The sequence below is a fragment of the Haliaeetus albicilla genome, chromosome 26, assembly GCF_947461875.1.
Source record: "Haliaeetus albicilla chromosome 26, bHalAlb1.1, whole genome shotgun sequence".
NCBI lineage: Eukaryota > Metazoa > Chordata > Aves > Accipitriformes > Accipitridae > Haliaeetus > Haliaeetus albicilla.
Window position 1 is genome coordinate 4113650 of NC_091508.1, and position 15539 is coordinate 4129188.

Consider the following 15539-nt stretch of genomic DNA (forward strand, 5'->3'; position numbering starts at 1 on the left):
GGAGTATTTGAGGCGGCTGCTCCCTGGTGCTGGTATCACAGCCAGGACATTTCCCTGCTCTGAGAGTGACAGCGGAGCTGTTGTGGTTGGGGACAGCCCAACCAGAACAGCACCGTCCTCGCTCCGCACAGGTCGCATCGCCCTGCCCGGAGCATGGGGGATGCCCCCAAGCCGGCATATGATGCTGACGCTGGGAAAGAGACGGTGAAAGGAGGAAATCTGGGGGGAATTGTCACTGTTGGAGCGTCCCTCCCTCTCCTCCCAGCATGGTGCTCCTCCTGAGCCCGAGCTGGTCACACGAGAGCCAGGCTGCTGCTCTTGTCACCCCTTTTAAGGCTGTCGCTGTTGTCCCCAGAGCTGCCGAAGCTGCAGGGCTGGGACCCGCTCCAGGAGGAGGGCAGCTGCATGCCCACCACTCCGGCTGAGCCGGGGAGCCAGCCGGCGTTAATATACAACGCTGTCCCCACTGAGACTCCCTCCACATCCTTGGAGAAAGCCTCCCCTTGGCCCAGCGAGACTAAAAACCCCGCAGATGCTGCAGGAGAGCGGGCTGGGGTGGAGGAGCCCAGCTCGCTGCCACTTGCATCCCAAGCCAGTCTCTTGCAGAGGGCAAGGAACAATACAGCCGGATAGAACCTTCAAAGGAGACAGTTTCTTCCAGGACAGGGTTTTTGGGTAATCTTTGGAAATAAGCATCTCGAGCCAGACTATCTCATCATACCCTGTGCTGCTTCCTGAAGCCATCCCAAAGGATTCGGCACCAGGAGGCTGGGATCCAGCCCCGCTGTCTCCACTGAGCACGCAGGCAGGGTCGCCCAGCTCCTGGAGCCCTGCGGAACAAGCCAGGAGAGGCATGGCTGCTCTTACCCTGTTTTCTTTCTTTCCCCCTTCATGGGCTAAAAACCAAAAGCAGGTGTATCATTTTTAAATTACTGGGAGGGGGGTTGCGGAAAAGTCACATCATTTGGATCAGGTTTTAAGGACGCGAGTCATCAGGGCCGTGCGGAGTTGATGAGAAACATATAGCGTTTTGTCAAAGAAGAATTTATGTCAGCGTGACTAATGGGAGCAATAACGAGAGTGTTTGGGATGAATCATTTAGCAGAAGCAGGATGGAGGGCATTGCTAATGGGAGGAACCTATAGCCGAGATTTTGGGAAGAACAGGTTCATCACAAAAGCCGACTGACACTGGAGAAAGCCAGGCAGATCCAGACAGATCCAGACAGCACGGAGCTCTGCCAGCCTCTCGGCCACTATCCCGGCGTGCCAGGACACCGGCACTAATTGTACAGCCTGATTTTCCTTCTGACCCTTTTTCTCTTGCTCAGACTTACTGAATTTCTGGGGGCCAGGCTGGCGTTTCTCCAGGCTGAGGAATCCACAGGTATCGAGAGAGCAGCAGCAGCGATGGGCAGATGCTGGTGTTGGGCTGTTGGAGCTGGTGTTATGTGAGCCAGTGAGGTGGTCTCAGTTTGACTTTTTGATTTTTTTTTTTTTTTTGATGCTGTTAAGGGCATGTCTGCACCAGAAAACCACCCAACAAATTCACGGATCAAGGATACATCCTAAAAAACTGAGGGACAAGAAACCGAGAGCTCTGTGAGGTGCCCTGGAGCAAGCCCTTCCCTGGGGGACCATCTCATCACTTCGATGGTACGTGGAGAGCCAGCACCACGGGACGGGGACCATCATCCCCAGTCTTACCCCATGCAGACCTTGATTCATCGTGACCTCTGGTTCCTACAGCGATGTGGGAAATAGTGCTGCCGATAGCCAGGACCACTACTTTCCAGGCAGCAGAGATCGCTGGCCGGCATCCTACGGAGACGTAACCCCTCCTGGGCACCCTTGGTGCACACTTGCCTCTGGTCGAGCAAAGGATGCTGCAGCGTGAGCGGGACCCAAAAGACCCTGGATCCGAACATCTCTCCCTCTCTCTGCAAAGCTTCAGACCAGGGCTCCACTGGCAGCTCTCAGCCAATTTCCCAGCCCAAAAGGCAGCACCTGATGCCCGTCTCTCCTCGGTCAGGGTTTCACCACAGGCCCAGTTCCCAGCATCCCGAGGCTTCACAGGGACCTTCAGCTTTTAAACCACATTTCTGGCTCTCTGGCCCCTGAAGCAAGCAAACCAGGAACTTCTCACACCCCAACCGCGCAATAAAACCCCTTAAACACCCGTATTTCAAGGTGCCGAACGCACGAGAGCCGGCGGTGGGCAGCCAGCAGTGTCAGGGCATGTTCCCATGGCACAGCAGGACGGCTCCCAGCACCCCTCGCGCAACCATCCCGCACAGCAATTAAATACACAAATATTTGCTGCAATCTGTTTTCTATCTCCGTGTCCCTCCTGGGCTCGGCTCGCCCCTCCCGGCCCAAGGAACGTCGGCATCTGCTCCTGCTTAAAATGCACTTCTGCAAACTTGCTGGCTTGTTCCAAAAGGAGGGAGACGGGGGGGAAAGACAGCACTCAGCTTTGCTAGCTTTTGGTTTTTTGTTGGGTTTTTTGGTCGTGTTGTTGTTGTTTTTTTCTAAAGGAGGGTTCATTACATCTCCCTCTCTCTTTCTGTTCCTGCTCAGTATGGAAAGTTTTGCTTCAGCTCGCCCTTGTGACTGGAAAAAGAGCCAGTACACCACAGCAGAACAAGGGGGCTGTTTCTTCTTTCTTTTTTTATTCCAGAGTTCTTAGGAAAGCATTTTTGCAGGAAGGCTGCCGGGGAAAGGCAGGAGCGAGGTCTCCGAGGAAACCCCTGGCAACAACCCGGGCTGAGAAATGATGAGGACCAAGATGTGGGGTGTCAGATTGGCAGCTTTGGGGGGTACGTGGGGAGAGAAGAGCCTGGGAGAAGGGGACAAAACCGCTGCAGAGGGGAGCAGCATCCCGACGGCCAGGGCAGAACCGTTGCCCTCCCCAGCAAAAACCTGCGCCGGTGTTTGGGGCTGGGGCTGGCACCAGGGATGCTCTGCCAGGCAGGGGCCTGGATCGGTCCCCAGAGAGCAGGTCCCACGCAAAAAGGCCAGGAGGCGATTGACGGCTGTCCCTGGGCGTTTGCTCGCGCATGGACACACTCATGTGCCAGGGCAACAGGAGGACTCAGGGCAGGGAAGATGATAGGATTTGCCCCAGGTCGCAGCGTGGGCTGTGTCCGAGCTGGAGCAGATGCTCCATCTGCTGAGACCTGGTCCAAGGTTTTAACCATGGCTCCATGTTTCTTCCCCCTGATTTCCCAGGATGGTTTGGGAAAGGCAACATGCCCTGGTCTTTCTGCTCCCCCAGATTCCTCCCTTGCCTCCATCCCGGGGCTGCAGGCAGGGCTGGCTGACTGCAGGCAACTCCGGCAAAACCCAGGGAGAGGCAAGCTTTGCATCAAGACCAAACTGCTGTACTTTCAGCATCAAACTTCATGCTGACGGGGGGGGTGTCTAAGTGAGAAGACAGAGCCAGCACGTCCTCCCCCACCTCCCCAGAGCCCTTTGGGGCCAGGCAGGGATTTCCATCCCCAGAATGTGACCGCAGCCCTTCCCAGGACAGCCAGGATTCATGGCCAGCTTCCCGCTGCAGGCACAGATGCTCCTGCCCCAGGTGCCTGCGCTTGTGGAGTCAGAGACTGTCGCGACGGCAGGAGCTGGCACAAGCTGTTATACAGGGACCCCGGGGGATGGTGACACATCTGCGTCACGGATGACAACACTGAATGGCCTCAGCATCACTGCTCAGACCCTCCCCACCGCCAGATAATACCCCAGCGGCTACCAGAGGCCAACTTGAGCCTTGTCAGGCTGCCAGCGCTTCCCCTCGCTCTGTGAAGGCAGGAGGAAGGGGAAAACAGGGAGCGCAACGGGATGCTTGTAAAACCCTGGGTTTTGTCCGTAATAGACTCTGCCCCTTCTTCCAGCTGCAACCCAAGTGCTGAGCATCTTTGCCCCACTCCAGGGTTTATCCTCCAACATCAGACTCCCCTCCACACCTCTGAGGATAGGGATGCATCAATCCTCCTCCCCCAGCCGTAGGAGACCCATCTTGCTGTGGGTGCATGGAGGCATCGAGCAAGACAGCGCTTTTCCAGCAAGGAGGCAGAAAGCCAGCCTGCCGCAATTATCAAATCCGACAGCTATCGCTGAAAAGCAGCAGAAGGACGCGGCGGAGCCTGCCAGGGCTCTGCTCAATGAACCAGCCCGTCGCTCCGAGCAGGATGCATTTGTGCCCACTCCTCTTCCTTCCCCCTGCAGCCACTTTAGCATCAAAGGGATTTCCCTGCACGGGGCAGGGCAACGATCTGCTCTCGTGCTGCGTGCTCCGAGCATCGCTGGCACAGCTCCCTGTAAAGCATTTGTTAGCACTCGAGTTGGAGCAGCAGGAGGAAGGGGGTGGCACAGGGAGCTGAAATAGCTCCTGGCTCTTCCCTGCATCCCTCCACCCTCCTCAAACCTTCCCCGGCTGGGAACTGGATATCCCACTGCCAACCCATCACAGACTCTCTAACAAATGCATTTATGGGCTTGTTATAATTTCAGGTTTCTATTTGATTGCAAGCGAGGCATCAGACCCAAAGCCACTGAAATCCACGTGGACACCAAAACCCGATTCTAGGTCAGCTACAAAGGACCCAGCCCTGTCCGCACACCCTTGCAGGCTGTGAGTGCCACCAGGCTCGGCAAGGAGGTGATACCTCCCGGGCTTTGCTGTAAATCCCTGCACCGCTCCAGGACCCAGTCCAAACACCTCTGAGCCTGGCCGCTGGCTTCGATTCCCTTTTTTCTTGAAAAAAAGGAAAGCTTGGAGCACACTTGGAGCCTGAAGAAGTTTGCAAACAACCCAGCCACGTTCTCCAAATCCTTGCCAGCTCTATGGAGGCATTGAAACATTTGATTAGAGTTGCATGAGATCTGCAAGCAGATACAATAAAGAGAAAAGCAGGTCAGATTTTGACTGCTCACCAACACAGCCACCATTTCATTAAGTCAAGTTGAGCCATTAGCACAACCACCAGTGGGAATCTGACACTTGTCAGTGCAACAAGATCTTCCAGCACTCTGGCCATAAAGCATCGACCATTGGTACAGGGTTCCCAGACCCACCTCCACCCCCATCTTTCCAAACCCAAACCCCTCTTGTGCCTGGAAAAGCTTGTGCAGGGGAGGAGGGGGCTGCTTTGGGAGAGTCCCATGGGTCTAGAACCAAACCAGAGATTTCTCTGGAACCTCCTGCATCCCTACAGCTCTGGCTGCATCCCACTGTGAATCTGGAGAGCCCTCGCTCTGCCCCAGCATCTCTCCCAGGCAGGTGCAGCCCGCAGGCTAGGCCCCCACCTCCTCTCTGGGAAAACTAAAATCTGGAATTAAGTTATTAGTTTGATTAATACTTAGGGGGCAGAGAAGTGTGCAAAATGTATAGAGATGCCAGTTTAATAAACAAGTTGCTCTCAGCTCCAGCAAGGCTCCCAAGGAAAATCTCCGTCGTGCCAGTGCTCTCGGCGTGCCCTGCGCTTGCCGCACTGGAGGCTGCATTTCCAGCCTGCAATTGCAATGGCTTGGATAAGACGCAGACTCATATGGATGGAGGTGGTCCCTATCTGAGATATCATCCCACGCCTCATTGAAGGGGATTATTGCTGGATCAGTGCAACAACAAGATCTTCCAGCAGTCTGGCCACAAAGCATTGCCTGTTGGTTCGGGAAAAATCCCTGCAGTGGACCAGACCATTCACCAGCATCCTCGCCCTGACTGATGCCAGGTCCCCTGCCAGCCCTTAATATTTGGCGCCTGTAGATGAAGCAATTTCCGCACCAGGAAGGAATTGCTGGTATTAACCATCCTGCAGGAGGATGAAAAACCATCACCAAAAAGAAAGGAAAAAGGACATTGTTTGAAAATCCAGACCCCAGGCTGGAACGAGTTAATCCCAGTCTGTTGCCGAGATCCTCCCCAACCGTTTCAGTAGGATTTCAGTCCCCTTTCAAAAGGGGATTTTGCAATACATTTACTTACATTGCAAAATGAAAAGTAATTTGGAGCTGAGAAATGGATTATGCTCTGCCGAGAAAGTGTTCAACTGGGGTCTTTTGACAATTTGGAAAGCTTTCCTTTTTCTTCTAAAAAACATGTTGAAACAGAAATCTGTTGAAACCGATGTTTTTCTATAAACATGCTGGGTTTCAACAAACCTCCATTTTTCAAGCAAAAACAATTTGTCTAAAAATCACCAGTCATTTCTGCCTGGGACTGGTCTCCTTTCCATGGCACGTGGTTAGATATTGCCCCCAAAGCGTGCACAGCCCCCTGAGCCTCATCACTGGAGACGTTTCCATGGCCATGGACTTGCAGCAGGTCTTGGCCAGCAGCTTTTTGGGTGTCGGAGGTGGTTTTTTGTAGTCAGAGGGGACCAAGCAGCCACCATGGGCAGGGAGCATCACTCCGGCTTGTCAGGGAAGTCCCAGCAGAGAGACAATAGCATCCCTCCTGCAAGGATTGCACCCAGCCCCACAGCTGCTACTCTATTTTGGGTTTACTTAAGGAAAAATTCTATAGTTTTCAACTGAGAAGTGTTTGGCATCATTTAGTACCCCCAGCTGCTGGGACTCTCTCATCTGCAGCCATGAAAGCTGATCAAAGCACAGTGGAGAGCCACAGCAGTGGAGCCACAGATCGATGGGGCCACAATTACTTATTGATTTTTTTTTTTTTTTCCTAGGCAGCTACTTTAATGCCACTGGCTTTCCCCTCTCTCCTGGCCCTCACCACACTCACTCTCTACAAGACGAATGGGCAGGATGGGTCATAGCAGGAATTTCCCCCACTTGATAATCTCAGTCTTTAAATTTTCTTTAAGCTTTAAGGCAGGATAAGCAGCTCCCCTGGCTGCAGAGAGTCCTGGCCCCTCTCCCATGATGGGGACACCAATCACACACATTTCCAAACCCCCAATAATTAATGTTGCAAAGCCAAGTTTCCAAGCTGGGGCACGCAAGGCATTATGACAGCCAGAAGCGGGGGCTCTGCTGATGCTGGGGACAGCAAATACCGAGACAGCCATGGTCCCTGCCCCTCACGGGGAAGATGCTGTGGCTCCAGCTGATGGAAGCAAATTCATGGCATTACCATATTAGCAGCCCTGCACTCTCTCCCCCATCTGTTACCCTAATGGGGATTATTATACTTATTACAGTCTCAGCTGCCAATGCTTATTGATTCTGACACTGCAGCAGTTTTAATCAGGGATCCGAAACATGCTATTATTGGTGCCAAAGGGTCATCAACACACAAACAGAGCCACGATGACAAGGACAAAAATAAACCCCGGGGCAGAAGGCAATGCCGGGCAGACAGGGAGCTCAATGGCAGGGGGACAGCCAAGCATCCCCAAACCAGGCTGCTGGCGGTGACGGTGGGGGGCAGGGGAGCAGCAAGGCAGCTGGGAGCAAGGTTTGCTTCCGAGCAAGCTGCAAACCATGGAGCACCTGAGCAGCTGATTTTCACACCTCACACGCGCGCAGGCGCAGCCGGCCGCCTCCAAGCCGCCGTTCGCCTCTCTCCCCCCAAAGCCGGTGAGTCACCGAGAGGTTCTTATGCAATTGTGGCAAAAAGCTCTAATTGCAGAGATAATGCCACGGGAGTGACACATGCCAGCACCGAGAGCTGTGGTGTTCGATTAGAAATTACCCACATACATATTTATAGAGCCTGCCTCTGATTCAACCCCTTCCAGCACGGAGCCAAGAGCCATCGGCCCTTTCCAATGTCGTTCTCCCCCCATGCCCCCCCTTCAAAAAGCAGCAGCCCCCTCCCCGCAGCATGCACGCACCGGGTCTCTTGCATGGAAATCACCTGCTCTCTGCTTAAAGTAGCTGTGGGAGCAAATGCAAAATAAATATACTTAAAACACAAATAAATAGAGATGCAGAAGGCGCTGCAGCAGTACATCGGTGGCCCTTCCCGCGCTCCCACTGCTGGTGTTCGTTAGCAATACAGCATGGACGGGGCAGGCTGCATCGATCCGCTCAGTGATCATTAATTCATAAGCACAACCATTGATTTTTGCGCATGTCCTCATGCAAGTTTTATCAGCGGAGCCACGTGAGCGCCCGCCAGGTCCGGGCATTGCCGCGCACGGTGCCAGCAGCGGTGTGCGGAGCAGCTGGCCGGGGAAGGGCAAACCCAGCTTTGCCACCCCCGGGGATCCTCCCAGCCTAATTAGCCTCTTAGCAAAGCCACCTAATGACCTGCTGGAGACCAGCTCCCTCCACTTCTCCTTCTCCACCTGCTTACCTAAGAGATGACCCGCTGCAGCCCTGTCCGTCCATCCGAGACGTCCCTCTGTCCCTTCAGCAGACACAAGGCAGTCTGGATCCAGGCAGGAGGTTCACAGGGAAATGGAATAATGTGCTTTTGAGCAGACAAAAGACCATTTAAGATGCTGAGTGGGACTGACCCAAGTCACCCCCATCCCTGCTCCACAGCCCGCACCGGTCCCCTCCCGTGGAGGACCCCGGCACCCCCAAGCCCCCATGCAGGGATCTCCATCCCTGTGCTGAGCCACAGTTCACTGGGGGTGATTTCCTCATCAGGGGGAAACTGAGGCCACAGATGTGTGTGAGGGACTGGTATCCTCTTCCATGGCTCACTGTGCCTTGGGAGATGCCCCTGTCACTCTGTGCCTCAGTTTCCCTTGCCTACGGAGACCTCATCCCCTCTTTGCCACAAGCGCTCAGAACTGGGGGTGAGAGGGACCAGGGCCAGCAGCTGCAGGTTTGGGGGTGTGACCAGCACATTGCAGAGCCCTTTTAGGATCTGATTCCCCTTTCACTAACAAGGGGGTAAACCAGAGTAATCTCTTGATGGAGCTGGAGGAAACTCCCACAAAAGAAAAGCCACCCCTGGGCTGTTGCCCCCCGTGAGCCCCAGGGCTGCTCCACACTGCTGCGAGCAGAGCAATCGCTTTTCCAAATGCCTCTACCTTCTGCAGTTGAACTTGTTGTGCCACGGCAGCTCTTACTTCTCCTTCCACAGACAGAGGCGCTGGGAGCCGACGGGTCCCTGGCTCTCACAGGAGGGACAGTCTGGCATCTCCCAGGGAGCCACTTGAGATGCAGAACCCATCCCTGCTCTTGCCAGGGTCATTTTTTTCTCTCCGCTTGGCTGGCCCGTGCAGGCGCTTGTCACCCGCTCCAACCGCAGCACCTGTCTGCTGCAAGTCCCCGGGGGGGGAAGATGAAGGGGTGCAGCCCAGCTGCTTCACCTGGAACTGATGGTCCATCCTGGTGGGACCAGGGTAGGGATAGAGCTGTCTCCTGCATCCCTGTACTGGGGGGGGGTGGGGGGTGTGTGAACCGTTCCTGGTGCCCCCCCCATCACCTGGGTGACACTGGGAGGATGGAGCTGGCACTGGGCAGCCCTGGCCATGCTGGGGAGGGGGCAAGCACGGAGACAGCCAGAGAGCATAGAAAGGTGGAGGAGAGAGCTCAAGCAATCCATTTGCTATGTGCATCGATTCCTAATGCACCCGGTAGCCTGCCTGGCTCTTCGGGGAAGCATTAGGAGACGATGCTTAGAAAAGCTATCCACGGCCCACTGCAGTAAAACCCTCGATTACCTCACCACCACGGCACGGAGCCCGCGGGGGACAGGGAGAACGGGCACAGGGCTGGACGATCCCAGCAGCCAGCGTCCCTCCAACCTCCGTCCATGTGCCACCCATCCCATGGATGGACACGGCGGGGAAAAAGTCAATGTCCTGGCCACATGCAGGGGCTCTCCCCGTGGGTCCGTGCTACCCAAGGGGGTGCTGCCCTCTCTGCAAGGGTAAAGACATCCTGGGAAGCGGTGACCCAAATCCTCCCTACCCTGGTCTGCCTGCCTCCTCCCTGCCTGGGTGCAAATGTGGTTGCAGAAAGCAATGTCTGACAGCCCCTACCCAGCAGCCATGGAAAAAGGCAGCGAAAGGGCAGCTTCTGGGGTGGGATGGCAGCGAGCCCCAAAGCTTTGCAGGCAAGTGCCTCCCCACAGGCAAGGCTGTCCCAGCTCTTCAGAGAGCCCAGCAGTGCTGCACAATGGCTTTGGCTCTTAAGCAGAGAGGTGAGGGAAAGCAAAAACCTCTCCATCCAGCTGAAAGCACCAGGGGAGTGACAGGCAGGTAGAAATAATTACTCAAATTGGAATTTGGGGTAATTACATTCTGCATTCCCGCAATTTGCCCTGTGGGGAAGCCTTTTCACAACCCCCCGATAAAACAGATTTATCATCAACTGAACACCAGGTCCTTTCCCTGTAATCTTCAAACTCAAACATATATTTCTCTGATCATAAATTAGCAATACTTGCACTTGCTCTCTCAAAGCTGTTTCTCTCTTCCCCCTCTCCAGGTTTTCCACATCCTACAGAAACGGAAGATCCAGGCTCCGGCTGGTTATTTTAAAAGACGGCGATCAATCAGGCATGCCAAGCTCAGCTCTCCTCCTCCCGCTCGGGGTCCACAGCACACTAACATGCCAGCTGCTGCTGCACCAAGCTCTTCCTTAGGGGTGCATCACCCCTAAACCAATGTGTGGCCACCCAATTCATGCTTGAAAGAGTTTGGCTTCAGGTCAATTTTAAAAAAAAAAAAAAAAAAGAAATCTAAAGCCAGGAATGGGGGAGCCCTGAGCTGGGGAATGAATCCCCAGTGGGGCAGACCCGCATGCCCAGCAGGACACTGGTCCTTGTCCCAACAGCCCTGGAAAAGCCTGGCTGGCAGCATGGAAGAGCCATGCTTATTGGCATTTTTCTCCATTTTATAATTTCTCCCCGATCAGACGGTTTGGCACGCTCAGCCGGCGGATGGGAGACTGTGCAGGAGCAGAGAGTCACCTTGGAAATGTCGCTTGAGAAACTCTTCCCTCTGCAGCAACAGGCCAGGACTGCTCGAGGGGAGGATCCAGGTGCCCCGAGGCTGGCAGCAGCAGCAGGGTGGAAATGCCCCCCATTTTGGGGAGATGCCAGGGAGGTGACACTGTCACTCCTGGCTGCAACAAGGACATCAGCTCACATGCTGCAGGCTCGAGCATCCTCCACATCTCCCTGCAGAGAGTCCCCCCGCCTCAGCTCTATCACCCCCAGCCTCCCCACCCCCCAAAAAAAAAACCCCAGGCCCCGCTAAGCTCTTCCCTCCACAAGAACTGGGTTAAACTGGGGGGCCCCCCTCCCAGGGGACACGTGCCTCCTATCACAGAGCCTTTCCCAGGCGTCAGGGCTCCTGTTGACAAGACCTAACGCAACATTGCTAATAATAGCTGTATCTTGGTCGCATCCCCCATCCTGGAGCAGCTCATGGCAAAGAGTCCTGGAGCCGCTTGCTCCGGAGCAGGGTGGAAGAGGAGAGCCAGGAAAGCCCCGGGGTGCTGCACGCACCCCCGGCCCTTAGCAGACCCACAGTGTACTGCAGGGAGGGGGCTGATTTTCTGCACATTATTTTTATGCTAAGCATTCACAATTTGGGGGGGAGGGGGGATGTGAAGAAGGAAAGAATGTGTTTTCTTCTTTCTCTTCCTTTTGCTGTGTTTTTCCTCCTCCTTTTTCCAGTGGTGAAGTGGAAAATGGGGAGAGGAAAAGCCCAAGCAGGTTTTTTTTTTTTTCCCCTCCTCTATTTCCATTGTTGAGTTTCCCTGAAGTGGCCTGGGCAGCTGTCTGCACCCTGGTGATAATTCATGAACAGCACTTTCATCTCCAGAGCCATTGCAGCTCCCATCTAATGAATCCCAGCACTGGGATCCTTCAGAAAAAAAAGGACGGATCTGGAAACTGAGCAGCAACACAGCTCCCCCCGGGTAGCAGCTATTAATTACTCCATTAGTGTTAGGGATGTACAACATCCCAGACCCTAAGGCACCAATTGGGATTTCTCCAGATGAGATGCTGTATAAAATATAGGCAGGAAAATGAGTTTCTGGTCAGTCTGGTGGAACGTGGTCCCGGGACAGCTGCCTGGGTTGGGGTCAGGGAGTGGGACACATCGAACCTGATGTGGGAAAGTCCTGCCCCGATGCCAGGCGGTGGGAGCTCGCCGAGGGCTTCGGCAGGGCTGCGCGAGCGCTCCAGCCATGAGCTGCACAAACAGCCACCCTAAACGATCGCATGCTAAGCACAAATCGGTGCCTTGAGCCAACAGCCAGTTAAGTGCTATAAATAAAGCTGTTATCATCCGTGCCTCACTCGCTGAGCAAGCTGGGCCACAGCGCTTCCTCCCCAGCAGCATTTAAGGGTGATTTCTAGCCCGGAGGAGGCCAGGAGCTTGTCAGCATCCACACTTTGGTGGCCTTTTTCCATCCTGCCATTGATTTTGCACTTGACCAATAAATCCACTGGTTGCCTGCCCTGGGCACAGGTGGGGGACAGAGCTGGCAGACACGGCCACTGTCCCAGACAGGGAGGACCATGTCATGTCTGTGGCCTCTTCCCAGCTTGCCTGGGTCCCAGGAGCGCCAAGAGCCTCCATCCTCCTCCTCCTGCTGCTGCTCTTATTGCTGTTTAAGGTCACTGACCCCAGCCACCACCACTCTGCTCCTGACCCGTCCCCCCAACCCTGCACCAAGCTGCCTGTGCTGCCCTGGCTGAGAAGCTGCAAAAAGACAGAAAAGGACAGCTCTGTCCCCAGGCGGTGGCAAAGGGACATGGCCCAGCATGGCACAGGTTGCTCCTGGTCATGCTGGTGGGAGGAAAGCAGATAAGAAATCTGGGTGAGGAGGGGGTGAGCAGGAAGATGGATGTGCATGGTTATGGGAGAGGAGCTCCTTTCCCAGCGGGGGATGAGGACCTGCAGGAGAAAGCTCAAGCAGAAGAGGATGGAGGCAGCTCACGGGCAAGTGTAGCAGCACATTGAGTCCCTGCAAGGATGCCACACGCTGTCCCAGCTCCTCCTAAATCAACCCAAGGGAAGGAACGTGCTCGTGTCACGCTCCCCAGGAGACAGAGAGGCAGAGGAGGGAGAAGGCTGCTGCTCTCCAGGGCTTGAAGACTTTCCTGTCTCTGTTTTGGTGCCGGTTAATGATGCATGGCCAGGGAGGAGAGCATGGAGGGGGAGGGCAGGATGGAGGAGGGGGCCCATATGGAGATGCTGCTCCCAGAGAGCAGCAAGATGCTGAGCTGGCGTGAGATCGGGAGCTCACCGAGACATTGGCTGTTAGAGCCAAGCAATCAATATGTGAAAATCCAGCCCAGGCGAGGAAGGTGACCTTGAGCAGCAGAGAGACGGAGGCAGGAGAGCTGCATGAATTACACGCGGAGATGCTCTCTGGCTGAGGGAGGAGGGATGGAGGGGAATGAGAGGGACAGGCAGGGTGTGAGCTCTCTGCCCGGCTGCTGCAGAGCCTGCTGTGTGCCCAGGGACAGGGCAACCGCGGATCCAGCCGGAGAGGGCGAGGGGAGGGAGGTCAGTGCCCAGACTTGGTCTGCTCTTCCCTGTCGACCCCTGCACACCCCATACCAGGCAGCATACAGCTCCCTGCACGTCCCTAAAGCAAAACAGTCCGGGAGCGGCCGCCTGTCTCACCTATCCCCTCTGACCAGGGCTGCTTCCCAGTGCTCCCCCAGCCCCACATCGTTTAACTGTCTCCAGATATGGGGCTGCCACCGTTTCCCATCAGAGACTACTCTGAAGCCCTGCAGCTCCTGCTATTACTCAGCAAAGGCTCCCGAGATGAGCGACGCTTTGCCTTTGCACGGCTCCAGCTCACGGCTTCTAACACGGGCCCTGCGCTAATTCTTCTCTCCGGCTGCTCTGCTCCCTCCGCTGCTGCTGCCTGGCCCTGCGTGCCTGCGGCGGGTCTGCTGCTCTGCTGTCTGCTGGCCCCGTTAGCTGGGCTCAGGCGATGCCCGCGGCAGGCTGGCAGAAGCAGCACGTGTCTCTCAGCAGAGATGCACAGTCCCTTACATGCATATATGTGTGGGACAGGCTGTGCAATCCTATAAAGCCTCCGCCACAGCAGTGACTTAAAATGCAGGCAGGTCCCCAAGGGCAGGCGGTGACCCTGCCCCTCGGAAGCGGCATAAGCCAAGGCATCAGCTGGGCAGAGCTGCAGACATCAGGGGATGGAGAGGAACCAAGACTCCCAGCTGCCTGGCCACAGCCTAAGGGACATGGGGCAGTGGGCAGCAGGGGTGACAGAGGAGGTGACCAGGTCTCAGACACGCTACCAAACCAGGTTGAACTGGCACAGGACTGTCCTGCTGGCAGGAGGGCTCAGGACAGCCCCTCTTAATGCCCGCTGCCATCTCCAGCCCCAGGGAAGGCTCTGTGCCTCCACGCTGCTCCAGGGCAGGATCCAGCCAGCCACTCTGGGGTGCTCGGGGAGAGCCTGGGGGCAATGCATCCCCATGGAGGAGATGAGGTATGTCCATAGGGTGGGAAAGGGGCCATGGGGCCAGTGACAGAAGGGGGTTGCTGTTCCCTGCACCATGCTGCAAAGACAGGCACTGGTTTCTTTTCCCCACTGCAGCAGCAGCAAGGACATGAGAGCACAGTTAATAACTGCACCAGCAGAACAGTGGGACTGAGCCCCCAGCAGCCCCCTCCCAAAGCCAGCCCCTGCCTGCCCCCTCCAGGACTTTGGGGAAGGGGAAGACCTGCTCCCCCTGCCCGCTCCCTCCTCCCCAGGGGTCTGAGAGGACCTGAAAGCCACACAAGGCAAGACAGCACTGCTGAATCTCAATTCTCCCCCAGCACAGCCCCCTCCGAGCCACCCCATTGCTCTTAGAAAAGTTTGGGTTCTGCAAAGCCAGCAGCCCCATCTCCCCCCGAGACATCCCTCCACCTACCTTACTCTCCTCCCCCACGAAGCAAACCCTTCTTTCTCCTCTGCAGCTTCTTTTAATCCTTCCTCTGCCAACACCGAGCACCTGGGCTATTCCCCAGCTGCGTGGGCATGCCCGTGAGACGATAAAACCACCCCAGAAGGAAGGTAAACAGTAGAGAGTGAGTTTGCAGTCCGAAGTTAAGGTCAAGCATTTCCAAACACTCTGCCTTGCCATCTAGTGGGATGAACGCGAAGGGCCGGGGCTTGCCGTTGGGAAAAGTTGGCCAACTCCATCCCGCTGGAGCCGAGCCTGGCTCGCAGCAATATTTCATCCCACGGGAGCAGATGAGATCACCGGGGGTAAAGGACGGTGCGAAGATGTCAGAAGGATGGATGAGGAAGGAGGAGAGCTAGGGGGATAGACAGACAGGGGACAGATAGATACAGCTGTTTCAAGGATGACATGACAACGGTGGTAATAAATCCTGGCATTTTAGATCTAGCCTGAAAGGAAAGGCTGGAATAGCTCCAAAATCCCATTAACCAAGGGCCCTGGCTTTTGGATCAACATAATACATCCCTGAGTTGGATTTTGTATGGAAAAGAAGGGTGAGGGGAGGGAGGTGGTGCACACACACATGCTCCGTGCCACTGGCACGCTTGTGCCCGTGCTGTGCCAACGAGGCAGGCTCGCGGGCACGAGCGCCCAGCGGTGTTTGCAGTGTGCCCATAGATGAGAAGCTGGATCTTCTTGCAAGGTTTTTTCCAGCCGCCTTA

At 55.5% G+C, this 15539-nt stretch overlaps 1 long non-coding RNA gene across 1 annotated transcript; it reads right to left on the bottom strand.

Annotated features, from left to right (window-relative positions):
• Positions 1 to 3215: 3215 nt before the first annotated feature.
• On the bottom strand, positions 3216 to 8320 carry LOC138682015 (uncharacterized). Its single transcript, XR_011322229.1, has 2 exons — positions 8266 to 8320; positions 3216 to 4886 (listed from the first exon to the last, which is right to left on the bottom strand). It is a non-coding gene; the product is annotated as an uncharacterized lncRNA (long non-coding RNA).
• Between the last annotated feature and the right edge of the window lie 7219 nt (positions 8321 to 15539).